The sequence below is a fragment of the Aegilops tauschii genome, chromosome 2, assembly GCF_002575655.3.
Source record: "Aegilops tauschii subsp. strangulata cultivar AL8/78 chromosome 2, Aet v6.0, whole genome shotgun sequence".
In the NCBI taxonomy this organism is placed as follows: domain Eukaryota; kingdom Viridiplantae; phylum Streptophyta; class Magnoliopsida; order Poales; family Poaceae; genus Aegilops; species Aegilops tauschii.
This window is the reverse complement of record NC_053036.3, coordinates 67960398-67985156: the sequence shown is the minus strand read 5'-3', so window position 1 is coordinate 67985156 and position 24759 is coordinate 67960398. Positions and strand designations below refer to the sequence as shown.

General features: G+C 48.7%; 1 pseudogene; it reads right to left on the bottom strand.

The window, feature by feature from the left end:
* The window catches only part of LOC109746439 (uncharacterized), a 110882-nt pseudogene that overhangs the window by 31604 nt on the left and 54519 nt on the right, over positions 1–24759 (bottom strand).

The following is a 24759-nucleotide window of genomic DNA, read 5'->3' as shown; positions in this document are numbered from 1 at the left end:
GTGAGGAAAATATCGGGGAGTTCCCGGTTACGGTGGGTGGTCGGGGGCCGAGCGATGCACGTTTCTCTCGTACACGTACGCGCGTGGGTGCGAGGCGTTGGGCTCTAACTGAACCCGAGCGAGGCGTTCGCCTACTGAACCCGAGCGATTGCACTGCAGGCTAAGCATTACTGAACCCGAGCGATCGATCGATCTGGCTGTTAACTGAACCCGATCGAGCGATTCCTTCGCTACTGCTGCTAACTGAAGCCGATCGATGCTGCCTCTTGATGAACAGTGAGCGTTGTGAGGGGGTTGGATGAACAGTTCCCGGTGGGGGGGGGGGGTGGATGAATAGGACCCCGTGGTAGTAGAGGCCGTTGCCGCTGGATGAACAGGACCCCGATCGATCGAGCCGGTTGTGGGTGGATGAATAGGACCCCGTGGAGGGCTGGCTGAACAGGACGACCCCGTGGAGGGCTGGTTGAACAGTAGCCGGTGGAGGGCTGGATGAACAGTAGCCCGTGGAGGGGTGGTTGAACAGGACCCTGTGGAGAGGACTGGTCGAACAGTAGCCGGTGGAGGAGCGGTGGAGGCTGGATGAACAGGAGCCCGTGGATGAACAGTCGCAGGTGGAGGCTCGAGGAGGTCGACGATGGATGAACAGTAGCCCGTGGAGGCAGTCGATAGTGGAGATGAACAGTATCCCGTGGAGTCCTATTTTGCAGTACGCCACACCCCTCCCGATGAACAGGACGCCCGTTTCGACCGTAGCGCTCCAACACAAGTCCGTTTCCTCTGTTTTGCGGTACACCACACCCCTCCCGATCAACAGGACCCTGTTTCGACCGTAGGAGGTCCAAGATAAGTCCGTTTCCTCCGTTTTGTGGTACGCCAGACCCCTCCCAATGAACAGGATCCCGTTTCGACCGTGGCCGGTCGAACACAAGGCCGTTTCCTCCGTTCTATGGTACGCCAGGCCTCGTTTTGATCGGCTGTTCCGTCCAAGCCGGTCGGCTCCCGATGAACACGACGTGTTCCGACCCAGTCGGTTTCCACCCGATGAACAGGACGCTGTTTCTCCATTCCGACCCAGCCGGTTCGCTGCCCGATGAACAGGACACCTTTGCTGCCGACTGTTGCCTCTCCATGTACACAAGCCCTGGCCGTCCGTATATATTCGCGAGTATGAGCTCAAGACCCCACCCGTATATACGTACGTGGCTGTATTTTTTGCCCTATGGCTGTTGATACGTCCATTTTGCATCATGTTTTCTTACTGTTATTTATATTGTTTTTATCCATAATAATGCTTTTTGGAGTAATTCTAATGCCTTTTCTCTCATAATTTGCAAGGCACACACCCAGAGGGAGAATTCTGGCAGCTGGAAATCTGGACCTGAAAAAGCTACGCCAGGCCACCTATTCTGCACAACTCCAAATGAGCTGAAACTTCACGGAGATTTTTTATGGAATATATAAGAAATATTGGAGCCAATAACTACCAGGGGAGGGCCACCAGGTGGGCACAACCCACTTGGGCGCGCCAGGCAGCCCAGGCGCACCTTGGTGGGTTGTAGCCCCCTCGGCCCACCTCCGGTGCCCATCTTCTGGTATATAAGTTTAACCTAGAAAAAATAAGGAGAAGACTTTCGGGGCGGAGCACCGTCGTCTCGAGGCGGAACTTGGGCAGGAGCACTTTTGCCCTTCGGTGGAGCGATTCTGCCAAGGGAACTTCCCTCTCGGATGGGGAAATCATCGTCATCATCACCACCAACAACTCTGCCATCTTGGGGAGGGAAATCTCCATCAACATCTTCACCAGCAGCATCTCATCTCAAACCCTAGTCCATCTCTTGTATTCAATCTTGTTACCGGAACTATAGATTGGTGCTAGGGGGTGACTAGTAGTGTTGATTACATCTTATAGTTGATTACTATATGGTTTATTTGGTGGAAGATTATATGTTCAGATCCATGATGCTATTTAATACTCCTCTGATCATAAGCATGTTTATTATCTGTGAGTAGTTACTTTTGTTCTTGAGGTCTCGGGATAAATCATGTTGCAAGTAATCATGTGAATTTGATATGTGTTCAATATTTTGATGGTATGTATGTTGTGATTCCCTGGTGTCATGTGAACGTCGACTACATGACACTTCACCATATATGGGCCTAAGGGAATGCATTGTGGAGTAGTAAATAGATGGTGGGTTGCGAGAGTGGCAGAAGCTTAAACCCTAGTTTATGCACTATTCTGTAAGGGACCGATTGGACCCAAAAGTTTAATGCTATGGTTAGAATTTATTCTTAATACTTTTCTCATAGTTGCGGATGCTTGCGGGAGGGTTAATCATAAGTAGGAGGTTTGTTCAAGTAAGAACAACACCTAAGCACCGGTCCACCCACATATCAAATTATTAAAGTAGCGAACATGAATCAAACCAACATGATGAAAGTGACTAGATGAAATTCCCGTGGACCCTCAAGAACACTTTGCTCATCATAAGAGACCGTTTTGGCCTGTCCTTTGCCTCAAAAGGATTGGGCTACTTTGCTGCATACTTGTTACTATTATCGTTACTTGCTCGTTACAAATTATCTTGCTATCAAATTACTCGCTACTTACCGTTTCAACACTTGCAGACATTAACTTACTGAAAACTACTTGTCATTTCCATCTGCTCCTCGTTGGGTTCGACACTCTTACTTATCGAAAATAGCTACAATTGATCCCCTATACTTGTGTGTCATCAGCTGTACGTACGTCTACAGGACTTAGATGGGACTGCGTGAACTGCTATGTCGGGTGCTCTACAACGACACGTGCCGCTACTTACTCGGCCATGGTTCATACTTGCAGAGAGACCGATCAACTAGTATGTACGTACACGTTCGTGACCAGACAGACGGTGCTACATACGCTTTGACCGGGTGGGTCCCAGCGGTCAGGGAGGATAAAGACGCACTTCCTTGCGTGCGAAGATATAGCTGCTCGGTCCCAGCTGTCAGGGGGAGGTATCCGAGGAGCCCCTTTAAGTTTCCGGCCTTTATCAATGCCTTGTTATTTTTATGCCACACCTCGGGTTTGAAGATGTTCCCGGGCGGCAGCGTCCTCTTGCATCCGAGCTCCAACGCCGGACTGCATTCGAGGTATCTTTTGCAGCCAAGCACCAACTCCGGACCGCTTCCGAGCTCCAATGCGGGAATGTATCCGAGCTCCAATGCCGGACCATGTCGAAGCTCCAACGCCGGACTGTATCCGAGCTCCAATGCCGGACTATGTCCAAGCTCCAATGCCGGACTGTATCTGAGCTCCAACGCGGGACTATATCCGAGGTGTCATAAATCACCTTGGTTCAAAAAGTTGATGGAGTTTAGCCGAGCTTAATGTCGGAAATGCCCTCTATGGAGCCAGCCATTGGCGCCCGAGCTTTATGCCGGACCGCTTCCGAGGTGGTGCACCACCCTGACTGCGGGCCGATTTTTTGTCAATATTTTGATTGGTGCAATTTATTCTCTGTCGAGATATATAGCCAGTAGCCCTCAAGGTGTGTATCGGTCTAAAACCCGAGATGCACCTAAAGGATGACATAAGACCGCTGATCCCAGTAGCCCCTGAGACTCAGGTTGATTCACAAAATCAGCCTGAGGATCAACGCCTAGCTCGGCAGAATACTTCAGGACACAAAAAGTGGTGTGCAAAGTCCTCGAGACTCAGGTTGGGTGCGGCCGACCAACCTGAGGATCATAATCTCCTCGAAAGCTATATTGCACTTAAATTTTCTGCATTGGATTGTTAATGCAGTAGCCCCCGAGAATTGGGTTGGTCAAAATGGCCGACCCTAGGATCGTACCTCCTCGGGAACAAGTTCAACTGTCATGTATGTTTTGACAATACCGAGGTGGAGTTCAGCAGGAAAGATGCCGAACTATAGTTTTAGAAAAGAGTTTCACGCCAAACACCTCAACCAAGAGAATGTCCCGCTTCTTTCGTCGTGCTTTGACATGACACATCTGATCTCTAGACTTCAAGTGGGCCAGCCCTCGGCTTCAACCTCCCTATCCCGAAGGCGGAGTGTTTCTCAGGCCAGTTTAGCGAACTAAACGCGAGCGGCTTTAGAGAGAAACCAGGCTACCCGGCTATTGATCATACACCTGGGTCGAGAAAGGAGTGGTAGAAAAAGACTATGCAACGACTAATAAAAACGGCCCATACTAATTCAAGAGCCCCCAAGCGACTTGGGTAAAAGAATTTTATGTATAATGATTGTATGTACCAAAGTACTAATATCATATCTGTGTTCACCCGAACTTTAAACGCGTCTTAACCGACCGTCGGCTTCTCCCTCTTCGGTCAAGGGCCAAAAAGTGTTATGTACTCCACCTGTCGAGAATATCGACAGTGTTTCCGATAAGCAGGCAATCAGGCCATAAGGTTGTAACAGACAAAGCGCGCTCAGGGAACTTATGCTATATTACTGACGAAGTGTAAGAAGCATCTTCGAAGAAAATAGTACCCCCACCGATACCTTTCTTCGGTTGCTCATTGTTACTATGAGACTTGTGCAATAGATTTTTTGTACTCATGAGTTCCATTGTGTGCTGACCATGACTGAAAACAATAAGAGCGCTAGCTTTCGGCTTCACCCAACCTGAGGTCCGAGCTCGGATGACCCGATCATGACAATCGCAGAGGTGCTCCCTTTACTCCCTAGCCGAACAATTGGGAACGTAGGGGTAAACATAGGAGCAAGGAAACCCAGCTTGCGGAACACTTAAGTCAACATGGTGCATATTGTGGCGTAATACACGAACAAGGAACAAAGTCATACAAGTATAATCATATGCAAGAGGAAAGGCTTCATAAAGGAGGCCCCCAAGTAAACGGGGTATTTGAATTTGTGTGTCACAAACAAAGTTTTGACAAGGAAGTTTTCCACAAACGACTTTTTGCCAAAAAAGTATAATGCTTGGTCGAACCGAACAAAATTTAAAACTAAACAGTTTTTGAGCATGAAAGCGACTTAGCTGGTTAATGTGCTCCGTGTTGATGACGCGGTCCGAGCTTGATGCGGGACAAGGTCCCAACCCCCGAGCCGGTCCTGAGGTGGCGGAGCAAAGAGCCCGGCACTCTGAAGTGGCGACGTAGCACAACCAATGTGGCGAGGTGGAATCCCCAGTCCGACCAAGGCGACGGAGCAGGCCGGCAGTAAGACACCAAAGTCCCCGGCGTGGGTTAATGAAGTGATGACGAAGCCCCGGTCCAGCCAAGGTGACGTGGTACGTCGGTACGGCGAGGTGACAGCGCTGCCGGACCCGGATCATTTATCTGTGCACGGAAAACAGTGCAAGCCGGAGATAATAGTAATAATAATAAATTAAAAATTAGTTGCATAATTAATAATTTATGCAAATTGAGTAATAAAAGAAATATGACCCGTGTGCCGAACACTCAATGAGGTAGAGCTCTCTCAACGATGCCGAAGTCCCCGAGGCAACCGAACATGTCGGTATGGCAATTTGACCAACAAGATGATCACGCGAGCCGATTTATGCCGATTGGGACGACGACGTCGGCTTGCCGAAGTGACCGCGTGACGCAGTCGAAGTCGATTACCTACAGATGTAAAATAGTGTAGTCCAAAAATAAAAAATCTTCTACTTAATTGACATAAGTGAAGTAAAAAATTGAATATATATGGCATGGGCGACAAGGTCAGCCTGGCGGAGCGGCAATGCGGAAAAGTTGACACAGGGACACGCGTTGACGTGACGCAATGACTTGGTCGACGCAGGCGGGACGACGACATCGGCTTGCCGAGGTGTTGGCACGGCCCAACCTAAATAGATTGCCTGCACGCACAACATAGTGCAACCAAGAAATAATAATAATGAAAAAAGGTGCATAATTAATTTATGCGAATTTTTTTTGGTAAATATGGCCTTAGTGTTGAGGCTAGCTCGATGGTATGATGGCGTTGTGGCGCGGCGATGTCGACACAAGTCGGCCAACCTCAGTGACGGCGAGACGCCGGCTAGACCGACGTCGTGCACAGGTGTCGACAAAATACCGCTGCAAAAATAATGCATTGCAAAACAACAGAAAATATTCTGTGTGCAATAATTTTGGGAGCTAACCGAATAGTTAGGAAAAATAAAACCTGTGATTATCCCGCGGGTTGCGGTGAACCAAAGAGCTTGCGTTTAGGAATCATGTAGCAGTTGGAGATCGATGGAGAGTCGACTGCTCTTGTACGGCCGCCGAATTAATTAAGCCAGATAGACCTCAGCGAGGAGATTGCAACATCAATTGATGAGGAAGAGCCAAAATCAAGTAGTGTTAGATTGGGCCTTCACGTGAGCAAGAAAAGCAAGATGTACTATTCAATGATTAAGCCTCGGAGATCGTGCTGCACTTAGACTAATAATACCAATTAACAAATTGATTAACTTCCCTGATGCTCCATGTGGAGTAAAATCTCTTTTACGGGGACAGTGCTAGTAGCAGGGCGTCGACCAAGAGAATTGGCCTGGGACTTCACTAAAATATCGCACCAGTTGTACTAGTATTCGGCCGGTGAAGGAAAAAGGTGGGGGCGGATCATCTCGGATCTGACCACCAGTTGTACTAGTATTCAGCTGATACTCTTGTACATGCTTCACGGCCAATCGGCCACTACCGCGTGGTAATCCACGCGCCCATGACTGGGTCATCAGGAAACGGTGGCGTACGCCACTCATGAACACGGCCGCTTTTTGATCTACGAAGGATTAGTGCAAACTAGCAGCAGGGTTCAAAATAAATTATTCATTGCAGAACGATTTAATCAGAAGAATATCACCTGGTTCATGTTGCGGCCGAAATTTCTTTCAATCTCAATCAACGAGGTCAGAACCGATGTAGATGAGTAAGCCATCGAACCGCGGAGAACGCCCAGCAGGCTCTCAATGAAAGCACCAATGTCGGTTCAATATCCGGCGTATCTCGTAGTAGGGGTCCTAAGCTAGGCGTATTGGAGCGATGGTAACATGGACACGGGATTTTACCCAGCTTCGGGCTCTCTCGAAGAGATAATACCCTACATGCTGCTTTTGATTGTATTCATATGGGTGTAGTACAGAGTACATGTATCTACCACGAGATTGTAGTAATGAATATGAGATTGTCTATTGACTAGCCTGGCCTCGGTTTATATAACACACCGGAGGCCTAGGGTTTAGGAGAGTCCTTGTCTTAGGCGCCAAGTCTTGTGGAAACCTCCTTGTATGCGGCATGGGCTGCCCGAAGTGGCCCCTGATGAACCGCCATGGGGGGTCCTCGGCCTGATCCAGCTGGTCGGGAGACGACGTGGTGAGTACCCCCTCGTCTAGGACACCGTCACCGCCCGCCCCGCTTCCCAGTGTAGGCGATTGCTTCGCCTTCAAACGACACAAGTGCCTTCCGTCCGTCCGTCTGCCGCCCACATTAATGATATGCGGTTGCCGAGGCGGATACTTTAGCGCCACAAGTCCGTCCCTCCGCCGCCCACCATTGCTATATAAACTGCTGCGCCGGCCATAGCCGCAGTCATCCGCCTCCGTTCCCTTTCTCCTGTCCACACCACTACTGCCCACAATGGCTTCCTCGCGCTCCAGCACTCTTCGGGACGGGTGGACGACGGACCACAAGGAGATGGCAGCCATTGCTGCCGACTGGCTGGCCGGCAGGCAGCCGGAGGACGACGACGTCCCAGTGGAGAATATGGTAGTCGACGCAAGCCCCTCCTCCACGCTATCCTCGCCGGTGCATTGCACCATGACCATCGGCGAGGCCTATGCCCAATACATGGACACGGTGAGGCAGAAGCGTTAGGAGCAGTTCCGGGAGGCGCAGGCCGATGCCGCCTACAACCACCATCTCCTCCAGGAGCACCTGCAGGCGGAGGAGCAGATCGCCGTGAAGTGGGCAGAGCAGGAGGCGCTGCTTGACTCGTACCGCTCCGCCCGCGAGGGATGCCTCGAGCGCTGGCGGTACCGCATGCGGGTGGCGGAGGCTGCGGCCGCCTATAAAGAGGGCGATGAAGCGGGCGAGGCGCTGTTTGGCGAGACAGAGGACAGGCAGAGGACAATGCAGGCTCTGACGAGTCCCCGCTCCGCTGGCGTCAATGAGGCCCTGCTCCGTCGAGGCCACGTGGCGCCAACAACGAGGCAGAGGACACCGCTGGCTCCGCCGATGCCCCGCCCCGCCAGCACCGAGGCGAAGGATTTCGCCGGCTTCGGCGAGGCCCTTCTCCGCCAAGGACCCGCCGCGCCAACAACGAGGCAGAGGACATCGCCGGCTCCACCGAGGCCCCGCCCCGCTGGCACCGAGGCAGAGGACCTCACCGGCTTCGGCGAGGCCCTACTCTGCCGAGGCCCCGCCCCGCCAAAAATGAGGCAGAGGACATCGCCGGCTCAGCCGAGGCCCCACCTTGTCGGCAACGAGGGGGAGGATTTCCCCCGCTACACCGAGGCGCCACCCCGCTGGCAACGAGACAGAGGACATCGCCGGCTCCGTCGAGGCCCCGCCCCGCTGCCAACGAGGCCACGCCACATAGAAAACAAGGTAGAGTTGAACACGGTAGGTCACCGCCGCTCGGGTCCAAGTAAGGCCACCGCTGCTACCCTCCGATTGAAGCCAAGCTAGGCGGGTTGACCATTGACGTCCGATTAGTTTCTTGGCGGCGACGCGGAGTCGGAGAGCTATGTTGGAGAAGGACGCTGCTTCAGTTACTTAACTGCTAGTGCAGTTGGGTCACTGACACGTGGGTCCAACAGGCATCTGGGCCACATGTCAGTTACACAACTGCACCTGTAGTTAAGTCACTGAAGCTCAGTCTGCTAGAGAAGAAGCTTCTGTTCGGCTTAGCCGGACACAGGTGGGTAGCTTCGGTTAATTAATTATACCTCCAGCGCACCCCTTTTTAGTTGAAAAATGTATGAAATGTAATGAAATCCGGCTTGTTTATATGAAAAATCTGACCGTGTATGAATGAATTTAGTTCGATTAGTTCGAATTCTTGTATCACTGGCATTGGATGAACATGCAAAAAAATACGTACTAGCATTATTCCTAGGGTGATCACCTCGTTTGCAGCAGTTTCACATGTACTCCCTCCGGCCCTTTTTAGTCTGCATAAAAGTTTTGTCTGTAGGCAAAGTATCTCTACTTTGACCAATCTTATAGAAAAAGTATGAACATTCACAATGTAAAATCAACTGACTTGAAAGAAATCTAATATGCGAAGTAAAAAGGAACAGAGGGAGTACAAAGAGTTTGAGCAGCTTTTTAGCATTCTTGTACATTGCAATCAAACACACAGGCCTGGCAATTCATAGAGAACATTCAAAACAATCGATGATTATGCATTTCAGCGATTCACATGTCAGAGCCAATATTTACTTCACAACTAAAGAATAAAGAAAACTCGATCGATGCTGCTGACAGAAAAGGGCATCCCATTTGAAAATATCAAACGCATGTCATCTTGCTAACATCAATGAGCAAAATTTGACAAGGTTGCCCCATTCCAAAATGTCAAATGTGTGTTGTTTTGCGTACATCAATGAGCAAACTTTGAAAAAGTTTTCCCATTCCAAAATATCAAATGCCTACGATTGTGGAATGGGCAGGGTTTGCCATCAGTTCGGACATTGACATGGCACCTCGTGCTAAATAAGCCAACTGTTCTTTTTGTGCAGTTCCACCAAAATCAACCAAATTCGCGCGTAGCTTGTATGATTTCGCCTTTATGTGTTGCAACGCCTTGAACATATCGGCACCTCCTTGCTTGTGGTGGAAATGAATGATTCGATGTATTCATGAACATTTGTGCAGTTCCCATTGAAATCAAGTTGAGCACCCCTGTTTGCTCAAATACAAAAAAGTGATTAGTATAAAGCAAACTATACTATGAATTGACAGTTTAAACAGGCACCTACATGGTCCATGTAGAGCACACTTTAAAAAATGGAACTCACCGGAAAGAATCCTAGAACAACATTGTACTTGCGCATCACAGCAAAAAAGATGGAGATCTGTCAGTCCTTCTGAGCTGAAGTTAGTTTGGTCTTGTGGGGAGTAATGTAACCTCGTTCAACTGCTCCTTCTGATGAGAAGATAGACTGGGCTTCTTCATCCTGGCATAATCGGAACTAGTCACTTCACGTACTCCATATTCTTCTTCAGAGGAGGATGGTCCTGTTGTGCAAAGACAAGAGGAGAACTAAATGCTAGCATCCCTGTTTGCTCGAAAAAAAGGATATGAAATATTTAAAAACAGCACAGATGAAGCACTTCCCAAGGACAATACCACTTTCTCATGACAGTATCTAAACAGTAGCACAACACCAATAGAGATGACAAAGCTCAATCATATGGATGAAATCCGTGGGCGAGTACCAAGCTTTCTCAGGAGGCTTATTGTGTAGAGCATACAGATCAAGCACTTCTCGAGAACCATCTGTTGTTATCTACTGTGGTTGCCATGCTTACTATATACTCCTCGATTAGTTTAATGTTTCCAACATCTTGTTGTGCAGTTCCACTAAAATATATGTTATCTTCAAAGAAGATCCCTGTTTGCACAAGTAGAGATAGTTACATATTATATTAAGAGTGGCATCAAATTAGTGGCAAAACAATTGCTCGTTCCAGCCATAGCAATAAATTAAGATGCAAAACTATATCATTACTTGTGTCATCACAGTTCCAGTGCTTCATTATAGCACTGGAAGTTGATTTTTGTTTTTGTTCCGCTTGTTCTTCCCCTTCATCACTTGGTTCAATAACGGACAAGCTTCGCCTTCAGTGTAAGATTTGGCACATCAATTAGGGAGCACAAGTATAGCACTAAACAACGACATTAATTTTCTGATGAAAGTGGCAAAGTACATGCCAACATTTCGAAATATGCTTATCTTACCTCAATGGGATATTACGGTGCACATACAGATTGGAAGTCTTGTCTCCATTTGTGCAGTTCACTAAAATCAAGCAACATTACCATATAAGTAGCACAACATATGAAAGCAAACTGCACAATCATGTGAAAGAAGGCTAGTACTGACCTCTCATGACGCGGTATTCAAACAACTCACAAGAAGAAGATCTGAACCAAATTTGCCAACACGGATAGGAAGTAAGATCTCCTCTTGTGCAGTTCCACTAAGATCAAGCAATCAAGGAACGTTGTCGGTGTGACATTTTGGTTGAACTGCACAAAACACTCTTAAAACAAAAAGTGTTTTGTGCAGTGCAACAAAAGGTCACAATAGCAATGAGGTGAAGTAGATAACCTTGTTTACACAGAGGTGCAAAGGAAACAACTAGTGGTCAATAACGGTGGATATCACAGAAGCCAACAAAAAGAAGCATCTAACTCATCTAAATGGGAAAGAAAGCAAGACAGTAGCATTTCTCAAACGATGGCATTGATTCATATTAATAGAGAGATTATATTAACAATAAAATTTGTTAAACATGTAATTTGCTTTTAACTGTGGCATTGCATCAATTTTCCAGCGACATTATTAGAGGGTGTTTGTTTACAGGGGCTTTTTGGTGTAGGGACTAAAAAAGTCCCTTTCAGTCCCATCTAAACCAAACAGGAGGGACTTTTAGGGACTAAAAGTGGGCATTTGGGACTAAAGAAAGAAGACCCTGAGGGAGAGTCTTTTTGGGACTTTTTCCAACAGTTGCCCCTGCCCCGCATCACACCTTATCTTTATTAGTTCATTACTAGGGGTAACATGGTATTTTAGCATGTCATTTAATAACCTCTAGTCCATGTTTAGTCCCTGGAACCAAGCAGGTAGGGACTAGGGACTTTTTAGTTGGGACTAAAAAAAGTCCTAGGACTTTTTAACCAAATAGGGCCTTAGATTAACAATAGCTAAAGAGTTGCACGAGACAATGGATGCACCAGCACCATGTGCATCTACCGATGTATGAAGGGGTGATGCACAGTCTGTTGCAACAAAGAACAAACAACCAAGGAGCATATTTGTGCTGGTCCCAGTTTTGTTATCTTTAGACACCTTTCCCTATGTGAGCACAACAAATCTAGTCCTGCTCAAACTCTACAGCCTTGTCCCCCAAAACAAAAAGATCACTTCATTAGAGATGTGCGTACTGCGTTTGTCATTGTTTTCCCTTTTTGACCAACGTAGGTGCTGGATAGCCAGTCTGTACTAGTACTTTCCCCCTTCCTTTCCTCTTTGAACCATCCTAGATTCATGCTATACAACTTTCCCCACAACTTTCCCCCTTCCTTTCCTCTTTGAACCACGTCCTAGATTCATGCTATAAAACTTTCCCCACTATTTTCCTGTTTGATCCAACACCTAGATTCGAGTGTAGAAGTGGAAAAAGCCCACATGCAGCTAGAGCAATGCATTTGGAATAAGTAAATTATTCCTTAACGTTCTTGGGGTGTGGTTTGATGGGCGACCGGAGGCCGTTCTGCCCACACTATGTACGGCGGCGAGGAAGAAGGGGTCGGAGGCCCTCCCGCGCCGCCGCTGGGTGAAAGAGAACAACTGCACCGGTAGTGGATTCCCTCCCTTGCCGACGGCGACAGCGTTTAGCCTCCTTCCCTTCCCGGCGGACGGATCCTGCTGGCTCTTTGACCAGCAGTGAGGGGAGAGAGAGAGGCCAACGAAGTCTTGTTTAGATCTGGAGAGGGTGAGAGAGTGTGAAGAGAGCAACTACAAGCGCTGATGCTCCAGCGTGCATATATATAGTGGAAAGAGAGTGTGAAGAGTGCAAACCCTAGAAAACAAGCGCCGAGGCTGCAACGTATACGTGATGAGGTGATTATACAGTCACTACAAGATCGTATAGCTCCGTATCCATCCATTTTGACCAGTCAAAGAATCCTCCTAGCACCGCCCTAGATCACTTTCTCTCTCTGTCGTGCGGGGCCTACCTATCATTGGGTGGAAGAAATAAGTCGAACAAAAACAAAATTATGCTCAAGTGCGATTATCGAACCCGAGACCTCAAGTTTGATGAGCGAACAGGGTAACCAGCTACACCACCCTCACGTTATGTTTAACGAGAGGAAAATAACCTTTTATACATTCCTGCATTCATGTGACAAGCATGCCGTGTTTTTTTGCGTGGGAGTCATTGGGATTTAAATCATAATCGTGTCATGTGGCTTTGGTGGTAAGGTCTTTTGGGATTTAAAGCAGTGTTGGTAGTACAGAAATAATGCAACCTTAGTCACCTTACCTCTCTCCACATAGTACGTTGGGCCCCACTAGTCAGAGGGTGAAACAAACAAATTAATAAGAAAATTAAAAGCTCCAGCGGTGTATCTTACCTCACACATCTCGCTACTGCTCGTGAACACTGTCCAATTGATCCCTATGTTCGCTCACGTACTATTTTAAGTGAATCCTTATTATAACATGCACACAATACACATGCATGCACTCGCACACTAGCACGCAGTGGGCAGACACACACTAGTTAGCACATAGCACGCACACACCGGCGACCGACGACCGACGAGAATGTTGAGGCCGCAGGGTCGTACTTCGGCAGCCGCACGGCAATCATGCACACAAGGCGAGTAGAGCGACCTAGTGTGGGTGTCATCATAATCATCATTGATGGCCATGTCATCTTACGCAGATGGAGTTCGTATGCGTTGCGCCACAAGCAGCGAAAGCTCGGACTTGGCGTAGTGATAGAGCAACGGTCAAGACCTAAGGTGCCAGGGCAACAGGCGAGGTACTGCACGAACTTGCGGCAATAGAGGCCATCGTGCGACTTGAGTCCGTGCTAGTGCGTGTGCATGCACTCCAAGCTGCACGCTGCATGCGTGTGCTGCTACTAAAGGTAGAAAACTATATTTGCCACTAGTTAATCACAACTGGAGGTTGGTGTAGCTGGTTAGCCTGTTTGCCCGTATAAAGCGTGAGGTCTAGGGTTCGAACCACGCCCCCGTGCTTATTTTTATTTTCGTTCAACTTCTTTCTTCCACCCAATGACAGGTAGGACCCGCATGACAGAGAGAGAAAACTGATCTGACAAGGCGCCAGGAGGATTCTTTGACTGGTTATAAAATGGATGAATACAGAGCTATACGATCTTGCAGTGACCGTATAATCACCTCGTATATAGTGACCATATCGACCGTATTCTTGAGTACAGTGACCAAAGTGAACTTATACGATAAGTTCAATGACCAACAGTGCATTTTACTCTTTTAATTATTTAGTTTTTACACTTTGCTCTCTTCCAATAATTTTGAGCACTTGTATTCGACCTAAGTCAGCACTACAAAAAAAAGACACATCCATGACATTTTGGGCCGAACGAAAATCTTTTCTGTCATACTTATGACACTTCTATGATGATAATTGTGACAAAACACGGTATCATCATAGATGTGGTGGGGTCCTACTTCTATGACAAAAATTCATGACAGAAAATGGGCTTTTCGTCCTGGGCAGGCTGGAGACGCAGCTGCATGATATTCTTTGGGCCGTCCATGACGGAAAAAACCATGGTAGAAGCAAGGGCGAGGAAAATATCGGGGTGTTCCCGGTTACGGTGGGTGGTCGGGGCCGAGCGATGCGCGTTTCTCTCATACACGCACGCGCGTGGGTGTGAGGCGTTAGGCTCTAATTGAACCCGAGCGATTGCACTGCTGGCTACACGTTACTGAACCCGAGCAATCGATCGATGGCTGTTAACTGAACCCGATCGAGTGATTCCTTCGCTACTGCTGCTAACTGAAGCCGATCGATGCTGCCTCTGGATGAACAGTGAGCATTGCGGGGGGGGGGGGTTGGATGAACAGTTCCCGGTGGGGGTGGATGAACAGGACCCCGATCGTTTGAGCCGGTTGGGGCTGGATGAACAGGACCCCGTGGAGGGTAGTATGAACAGGACCACGCCATGGAGGGCAGGATGAACAGTAGACGGTGGAGGGCAGGATGAACAGTAGCCTGTGGAGGGGTGGTTGAACAGGAGCCCGTGGAGAGGGCTGGTTGAACAGTAGCCGGTGGAGTAGCGCGTGGTGGAGGCTGGATGAACAGGGGCCCATGGATGAACAGTTGCAGGTGGAGGCTGGAGGAGGTCGACGGTGGATGAACAGTAGCCCGTGGAGGCTGGAGGGGGTCGACGGTGGAGATGAACAGTATCCCGTGGAGTCCCGTTTTGGGGTACGCCACACCCCTCCCGACGAACAGGACCCCCGTTTCGACCGTAGCGCTCCAACACAAGTCCGTTTCCTCCGTTTTGCGGTACGGCACACCCCTCCCGAACAACAGGACCCCCATCTCGACCGTAGGAGGTCTGTTTCCTCCGTTTTGCGGTACACCAGACCCCTCCCGATGAACAGGATCCCGTTTCAAACGTGGCCGGTCGAACACAAGGCCGTTTCCTCCATTCCGCGGTACGCCAGGCCTCGTTTCCATTGGCTGTTCCATCCAAGCCCTCCCGATGAACACGACGACGCATTCCGTTTCGACCCAGCCGGTTGGCTCCCCATGAACACGACGACGACGCAGTTTCTCCGTTCCGACCAAGCCATGTACACGAGCCCTGGCCGTACATATGCATGAGTAGGCGTTCGAGACCCTGCCCATATGTACGTATGTGGCCGTATTTTCTTTCTTGCACCCTGGCCGCTGTAGGTATGTGTACATGCTACGTGCGCGCCTCTACTACGACACGTGCGCACCTCTACAACGACCAGTATGTACGTACACGTTCGCGACTAGAATGACAACGCTACGTACGCTTCGACCAGGTGGGTCCTAACTGTCAGGCACTTCCTTGCCTGCGAAGATGTAGCTGGTGGGTCCCAACAGTCAGGGGGCGAATCGTTTTTCTTTGCTCGGATGAACTTCCTTGCGTGCGTAGATGTAGCTGGTGGGTCCCAGCAGTCAGGGGGAAACGTTTTTTTTCACGAAATATGGTGGCCCGTCCGGTGGGTCCCCGCTGTCAGGTGGAGGAATAATTATTTTGCGCGTAATAAGGAGGCACTTCCTTGCTGCGGCCGTGGACCCAGCTGTCAGCCTCTCCACGTACAGTCCACGTCCGATGGAAGCCGTTCCTTGACCACGTTGACCACGCCGCGCCGAGAGCACCAGGGCGGTGGACGACGGCGAGGCCTAAGAAGGGGACGACGCGGAGCCGGGGAAGACGCGGCAGTGGATGCCCACGCGTAGAGGAGTATGAGGGTTCACTGGTTCGCTGCGGTGTGAGGCTGCCGTCGCCGCAGAATAACAGGGGCTGTGGGTGAGTAGAGGGATGGCCTGGCCAGCGGTGGGAGTAGTAGGGGCGGTGAGGCCTCCACCGCATCGCAGCCGGCCACGGGATGCAGGAGCACGAGGCACGACCGACACTGGTTTGGACGGCTGGAGCAAGAAGACCAGAGGTTGAATAAGCACTACGGCCGTTGGATGGACATCGTACGGTCACTGGAGCTAGAATCGTGCATATTGACTAAGTTGACAAAGCCCTCCGTTCCCGTCAACTTAGTAGGCCCACAAGTCAGCCTGCCACTATACTAGGTCCCAGCTAGCAGGGGGAGTATTTATTTATGTGTGCGTAATAAGGAGGCACTTCCTTGCGTGCGAAGATATAGTTGGTGGGTCCAAGATGTTAGCGGCGGTAACGATTTTTTCGCGAATTACAGAGGCCCTTTCGGTGGGTCCCAGATGTCAGGTGGAGGAATCATTATTTTGCGCATAATAAGAAGGCATTTCCTTGCGTGCGGCCGTGGACCCAGCTATCAGCCTCTCCACGTACAGTCCACTTCAGATGCATGTCGGTCGTTGACCACGTTGACCAGGCCGCGCCGAGAGCACCAGGGCAGTGGACGACAACGAGGCCTAGGAAGGGAACGACACGGAGGCAGGGAAGACTCGGCAGTTGTTTCCCACGCGGAGGGGAGTACGACTGTACGAGGGTTTACTGGTTCGTCTGCCGTCGCCGGAGAATAACAGCAGGTGTGGGTGACTAGAGGGATGGCTAGGCCAGCGATGGGAGTACAATGGGGCGGTGAGGCCTGCGTGGCAGCACAGCCGGCCGCGGGGAGGAGGGAGCAAACAGTCCCGCCGGCGCTTGTTTGAGTGGCTGGAGCAGAAAGAGCAGATATTGAAGAAGCACGACGGCCGTTGGATGGAAATCCAACAGTCACTGCTTGTGCGTCAACCTTTTTTTTAGGAAAGCCTCAAATCTGTGGAAAACAACATACAACCCATCTGCCATTATTTCTAATAATTTACAGCCCATTTGCTAATTCTTAAGGTTTTTTTGGAGCCCATATTCTTTTTGTTAGCATTACAGCCGATATTGTGGCCACGGTTAAAAAATTATACGAAATTTTGCATATTTCGGTGCGGTCCGAACTGTTTTTAATCCTGAAATTTCGAGTCACATTCAAACTGATTTTCAAAATAAATGTATATCAATATAAAATCCAACAAATTGTCCACGCATAAAAATCAATGCAATTTAAAATCTCGAAATGAAAAAAAGAAATTTGAAACTAATTGCCGGTTTGATGTGTTTTAAAAATGTACAACCCATTTCTCATTACTGATAGGCCATTTTCTCGGCCAGCCGAATGAAGCTCTCCTCGTCTTGAAATATTTGCAGCCCAACAGGCCTGACAAAGCGACTTACTTGGCAAATCACAAAAAAAATGGGCTGTGGCCGTGGACCCAGCTGCGGCCGTGGACCCAGCTGTCAGCCTCTCCCCGTATAGTACTCTTCCGATGGAAGTCGGTCGTTGACCACATTGACCACGCCGCGCCGAGAGCACCAAGGCGGTGGACGACGACGAGGCCTAGGAAGGGGACGACGCGGAGCTGGGGAAGACGCGGCAGTGGATGCCCACGCGGAGAGGAGTACGAGGGTTCACTGGTTCGGCTGCGGCGTGAGGCTGCCGTCGCCGCAGAATAACAGGGGGTGTGGGTGAGTAGAGGGATGCCCTGGCTAGTGGTGGGAGTAGTAGGGGCGGTGAGGCCTCCGCGGCATCACAGCCGGCCACGGGTGGCAGGAGCACGCGGCACGGCCGACACTGCTTTGGGCGGCTGGAGCAAGAAGACCTGAGGTTGAAGAAGCACTATGGCCATTGGATGGACATCGTACGGTCACTGGAGCTAGAATCGTTCATATTGACTAAGTTGACAAAGCCCGCCGTCCCCGTCAACTTAGTAGGCCCACAAGTCAGCCACCCACTATGGTGGGTCCCAGCTAGCAGGGGGGTATTCATTTTTTTGTGCGTAATAAGGAGGCACTTCCTTGCGTGCGAAGATATAGCTGGTGGGTCCGACCTGTCAGCGGGGGAATGTTTTTTCGCGAAATACAGAAGCCCTTCCCACATATAGTCCACATACAGTGCGTAATAAGGAGGAACTATCCTTGCGTGCGACCATGGACCTCGTGGGTCCCAGCCGTCAGGCTCTCCATGTACAGTCCTCTTCCGATGAATCTCGTATGTTGACCACGCCGCGCCGAGCGCACCGAGGCGATGGACGACGGCGAGGCCCCAGACTGGAACGACCCGGAGATGGGGAAGACGCGGCAGTGGAGTCGCACATGGAGAGGAGTGGGAAACTTGACTGGTTCGGGTGCGGGGTGGGCCTACACTCGGCAGAGAATAACAGGAGGTGCGGAGTGGAGGGATGGCCTAGCCGTCGGCGGGGTAGCGTTTCACCGAGGAGCGCAAAATAACGCCGCTGGACGCCAGAGGCTGGAGCAGGCGGTCCCGGCAGCGCTAGGGGAAGAAGACAAGAGATTGAAGAAGAATGCCGGCCGTTGGATGTAAATCCAACGCCTTCTTAGGCTTCGACCTACTGGCCCACATGTCGGCCAGTCCATTTGTTTTTTTAGTCCATTTGGTGGGCTGGGTGAAACAATGATGTAGCATCTATGCAGCCCGTTTATATGTATGGTAGAATTTAAAGCCCATTTGCATTTTTCTCGAAATCCGCGGACTTTCTGGGCTGGGTGAAAATATCATGTTGGGCTAGACGGAGAAATGTTATAAAAACATAAACACATGATTGCACGTCTATTACTGCATTGGTCAGTAAAATCTTTGCAAGCTTATGTACGCAATCACTAGGAGTTAACTTGCCAAGTTATATATAAACAATTACTATTGTTATTTTGTAAGAACTTTCAACTTACGAAATAAAATATCATTTAAATTTGATGAGTTAATAGTACGTGGGGTATTATTAGTTTTTAGGCTAGACGTGGGACAGTTGAGTTGTTTCTAGGGAAAAGTACTAGGAGAAAACTCAGTTTACATCAAAAAAGAAAGTGGGAGAAAATTCAGATATAGGATTAATGAAAACGAAAAATAGAACTGAGCTGTATAGGAAGAGGACGAAAGATTAAGATAAATAAAGAAATATAAATGGATAGGTGGTTGGTCCCATATGTCTGTGTACGAGACCTGCTGGGTCCACCTGAGGAGGGGAATATGTTGGGAGGAAGGAGATTCAAAGCACGGCAGCCGAGTGAACTAGTTTTTTTTAACGGACAAGTGAACTAGTTACATACATAAGCAAATAGCCACTAAAAAAAGCAAACAGGTTAATGGGTTCTTAAAAGAAAAAATTCGTACAAAACAGATAATTACGACACTTAGGCTAATGCATGAAACACTCAAATGATAAAGGTGTTTATAAACAGATAAAGTACAACATCTAGACCTTCCTGGCATGCTTGATCATGACGCTGCGACTGTCCGTGTACTCGTCGGTTACGGGAAGCAGACACGCCCTCATGTCCAAGATCTGCCTGTACATGTTGTAGCATGCGTATGCGTCCTTGGCCGCGTAGGTTATGTAGGCTAGATTCAGAGGTACCTCCCACGTGTTCAGGTCCTTGGTATCGTTGTCTTCTTTCATGTTGGCATATCAGGGGTCGATGATGGTCTCGGCGAGGTCAATCACGGAGTCCTTCTCCTGCCTATTGCTTCTGGATGTCGACAAGCTTGTTGCACTTTCACAAAGATAATACTACCAAGTTTGAACTGTTTGTTATGGTTGTTGTCCTCTGCATCATCATGCCGTGTTTCCCAGCTTGCAAGATTCAGAACCAACAAATAAGATCCAAATAATAAGTACAACAAAGATGCCTACACATCTCATTGATTCCCAGCTTGCAAGATTCAGAACCAACAAATAAGATCCAAATAATAAGTACAACAAAGATGCCTACACATCTCATTGATTCCCAGCTTGCAAGATTCAGAACCAACAAATAAGATTCAAATAATAAGTACAACAAAGATGCCTACACATCTCATTGATTCCCAGCTTGCAAGATTCAGAACCAACCAATTAGAGCCTTTTGATAAAGTGAATATCAGGATTAAATCCATCTTGGCTAGCCATGTCATACAATCGAAGAACTTGGCGAATGCTCTTGACCGTCACAACATCTGTAGTTGAGTATTCCTGTTTGCACACCACAAACCAGGAGAGCATGATTTCACTTTAATAGTGGCCTCCTTTACTCAACCTGCAGCTCCACTAGGATGAGGCCTGCCTGGAGTTCCATGATTCAATTCATGCGCCTTTTTCTGCAGTTCACCTGAAATGAAGCAAAGATTACATCATTCAGCTAGCAAGAAGTACTTGCTCTCGTGAGCTGGCAGGTTCTTCTTTAGTAGTTGCACTAAAATTGAGGAACATTAAGGTTGGTTGTTCGGCTCATGTAAGGTGCAACTATAATTTTCTTATCCTTTTGTGCAGTTCCACTAAAATAAAGTGCCATTGTGGTGACAGTGACGGCTCATCTTGCAAAGGCTAATAAAATGTTGCACGAGATTACCAGCAGAACTTGACGGAGATTTTGGAAACTCCAATCACCATTTTGTGCAGTTCCACCAAAATTGAGAGATGTTGCCCACGTGACATTTTAGTTGAACTGCACAAAACACTCATTCCAAAAAAAGTGTTTTGTGCAGTTCACCAAAAGGTCACAATAGCAACAAGGTGAAATGGATATCCCTATCTGCACAAAAAGATAGAAAGTAAACAGTTGCTGGTCAATAAGAATATACAAAACATATACGAAATGAAAAGAAGCATCTTAATTATGTTCATGGCAATCACGCAAGGACAGTAGAAATTTTAAAACGTCAGCAATGCTTCATGTTACCAGAAGCATTACGATCAACAATGAGATTCCTCAAATATGGGATTACTTTAATGGTGGCATTGCTTGTTTACCAGATACAGTAAATCAACAGCAGCTAAAGAGTTGGTTTAAGGGCATGGGACCGTGGGGACACCAGGACGCTGAGCAGCGTAAAGGAGCAACTTACTTATCATACTAGGGAAAACAGCAGGAGTGCCATTTGTAACACAGTTTAATTGCATCTTATCACTGGAGGCATTAGATTAACAATAACACTGGTTAGACATGTCCCTAAGGTAACAGTGTGATCGCTTCATTTTACATGCGCCCTTACATTAACAACAGCAAAAGGTTGGTATAAGGACATGCGACAGTGGACGCATCAGCACAATGTACCTACAAGGAGGCATAAAGTGGTGATGCAGAGTTTGTTCATGCTATGTGAGGGCAGCAAATCTAATCCTGGAGACCTTTTACATGTGAGGGCAGCAAACCTAATCCTGGAGACCTTCTACTATGTGAGGGCAGAAAATCTAATCCTAGAGACCTTTTACTATGTGAGGGCAGCAAATCTAAACCTGGAGACCTTTTACTATGTGAGGGCAGCAAATCTAATCCTGAGACCTTTTACTATGTGAGGGCAGCAATTCTAATCCTGGAGACCTTTTACTATGTGAGGGCAACAAATCTAATCCTGGACATACTCTGTTGACTTGTCCACCAACCGCCACTTTCTATCCTTTCTTCAACCAATAATAGATCTGTTCCTTATCCAGTTTGTACTGCGTTTTCCCATTATTTCCCTTTTCAACCAAGAGACCGGTTGGGTATCCGGTCTCTACTACTTTCACCATATTATTTCCTCTTTGAATCAAGTCCTAGATTCATGCTACAACTTTCCCCCCTTTCTTCGTTGTTTGAACAAAGCCCTAGATTCGAATGCATGAAGTAGCTTTACCTCTAATAATACTAAAAATTTAGGTGGCTTTGGAAGAGCTGATGGGAGTAAAAAAGATGCACATGCAGACACGTGGGGAGCTAGGGTAGTAGAGCAAGGCCGCTTTCGAAGAACTTATACCTGAGGGTCGTCGGGATGTCGGCGGCGGTAGGTCGGATCTGCGGACAATACGACAGGGAGGAAGAAGGGTCGGAGGACCTCCCGAGCTGGCGCTGTGTCGGAGAGAACAACACGGGCAGAGGATCAGGCCCGTTCGGCAGCTGTGGGTTTCCTCCCTCGCCGGTGATGACCGCGTGAACGATGCACCTAGTGCTCTACACACACCAGCCGAAGGGATCTGGACGGATCTGTGACCAGCGGTGAGCAGAGAGAAAATGTCGCTACCGCTGTCTTGTTTATATCTGGAGAGGATGGGAGAATGAAGAGAGCAACCCTAGTAAAGCAAGCGCTCAGGCCCCTGCGTACATATATAGTGGAGTGATTATCTTTTTCTCTCCACAACAAGCGTTTCAATTTGTGTACGTGGCATTAAAGAAATGAAACTCTATTTAAGGTGTCTACCTATACGACTCCTACTTACTACTACTAGTAGTAGTATTGTTCACTTGTGCTCCCGGCCCTCCATTCATTGAACAACCCCACGGGTGAATAAACATACAGTACTAGTATTTATATAGAACGAACAAGCTCGAACTATTTTCGCGTAGTTAAAAGTTGAGGGCGGGGCTTTTCCCGGGCAGTACGCGCGGCAGTTTTCGTGCAGGCGGTTTGACAGAGAGGCGAGGAGGGTGAGGGAGTAGCGGATTCAACTTACTTACTCCTGGAAAGGTCGGGCTGTGCGATTTGAACTCGACTAACCCAAAAATATCCAAACAGGGTTAGTTTGGGTTAGTTTGAACTGAACTAACCAAAAAATATCCAAATAGGAGGGTTAGCTTGGGTTACTGTTTGGATCCACGTGTTAGAGTTAGTTTGAACTCAACTAACCCAAAAAAAACCCACCGAAGAGGTGCTTATTTGGGTTAGTTCTTCTCGGGACACTAAAAAACACATTTTTCTCTCGCTCTCCCCGCAGCAGATCCCTCCCCACTTCCTCGAAGCTTCTCGTCCCCTCCCTCCCTCCCTCCCTCTCGCACCGCCCATCAAGGCACCTCACCGTATCCGCGCTCCATCTAACCCTGTCATCCAAACACCTCTTTCGCTAGAGTTACTTCAGGGTTAGTTCAGGATTAGAATCTAACTCTAACCTTTAACTAAGTTAGAGTATCCAAACAGGGCTGAGGGAGTCCTGGATTAGGGGGTCCTCGGACAGCCGAACTATATACTTTGGCCGGACTGTTGGACTATGAAGATACAAGATTGAAGACTTCGTCCCGTGTCCGGATGGGACTCTCCTTGGCGTGGAAGGCAAGCTTGGCAATTCGGATATGTAGATCTCCTCCCTTGTAACCGACTCTGTGTAACCCTAGCCCCCTCCGATGTCTATATAAACCGGAGGGTTTAGTCCGTAGGACAACAACAATCATAATCATAGGCTAGCTTCTAGGGTTTAGCCTCTACGATCTCGTGGTAGATCAACTCTTGTAATACTCATATCATCAAGATCAATCAAGAAGGAAGTAGGGTATTACCTCCATTGAGAGGGCCCAAACCTGGGTAAACATTGTGTCCCCCGCCTCCTGTTACCATCCGCCTTGTACGCACAATTCGGGACCCCCTACCCGAGATCCGCCGATTTTGACACCGACATTGGTGCTTTCATTGAGAGTTCCACTGTGCCGTCATCATAAGGCTTGATGGCTCGTCTCGTCGTCATGACCGCCCGCTCGGCCGTTGCACCGACGATGACTTCTCGGGTCATCGAAAACAGCCTCCGCGTCGGCTCGGAATTCGCCGAGCAGATGGATCCAATGGAGCTCTCTTCCTTGAACGAGCTCTTGGATCGCATTGCCGCCTTGGGAGTCGCTACGGACTATGATCGCATCGGGCATAAACCCGACCAAAGGGAGATTAACTCTCCGCCGGTCACCCATCAGATAGCGGTGGTGGAGGAGCAACGCAGCGATTCTTCCTCTATCTTGAGGACAAACTATGTCCGGATTCCCGAGCTCTCCGAGCCGGATACCCATCTACGGGAGGACATGGCCCAAGCTTTGAACCTAGAATCAGACAGCGGGCCAGACCTATTGGGCAACATCCCGGAGCCCGAACTTCTAAAATCGGAAACTCCTCCGCCCCCGGGTCTCAGATCGGGTCAGGGTTCGGACTTAAATCTACCCACCCACCAAGATATAAGTGATCTTTCCCACATTAGACAAGAGCCCCAAGAGACAGTACATCACTATTGGGCCAGATTCCTCCTTGTAATGAACAAGGTCAAGGACTGTCGCGAGGAAGATGCAATTTCATTCTTTTGCAAAAACTGCACAGACAAGGGAATCCTCAACGCCATAGGTCGCCGTGACATAGCACACTTCGCTGACTTGGCGGCCATAGTACAGAAGTACTGTGCGATGGAAAGCGCCTGGAAAACCCAAACAAAATTCTGGGATCCTCCGGCTCTCACTAAACCCCCCGTCCGAACTAAAAGGGTGTACTCTCGTAAGTCATCCGATCTAATCACAAAGAAACAAAAGCCCATTGCAGGGCGTGGAACTATATTGGAGGG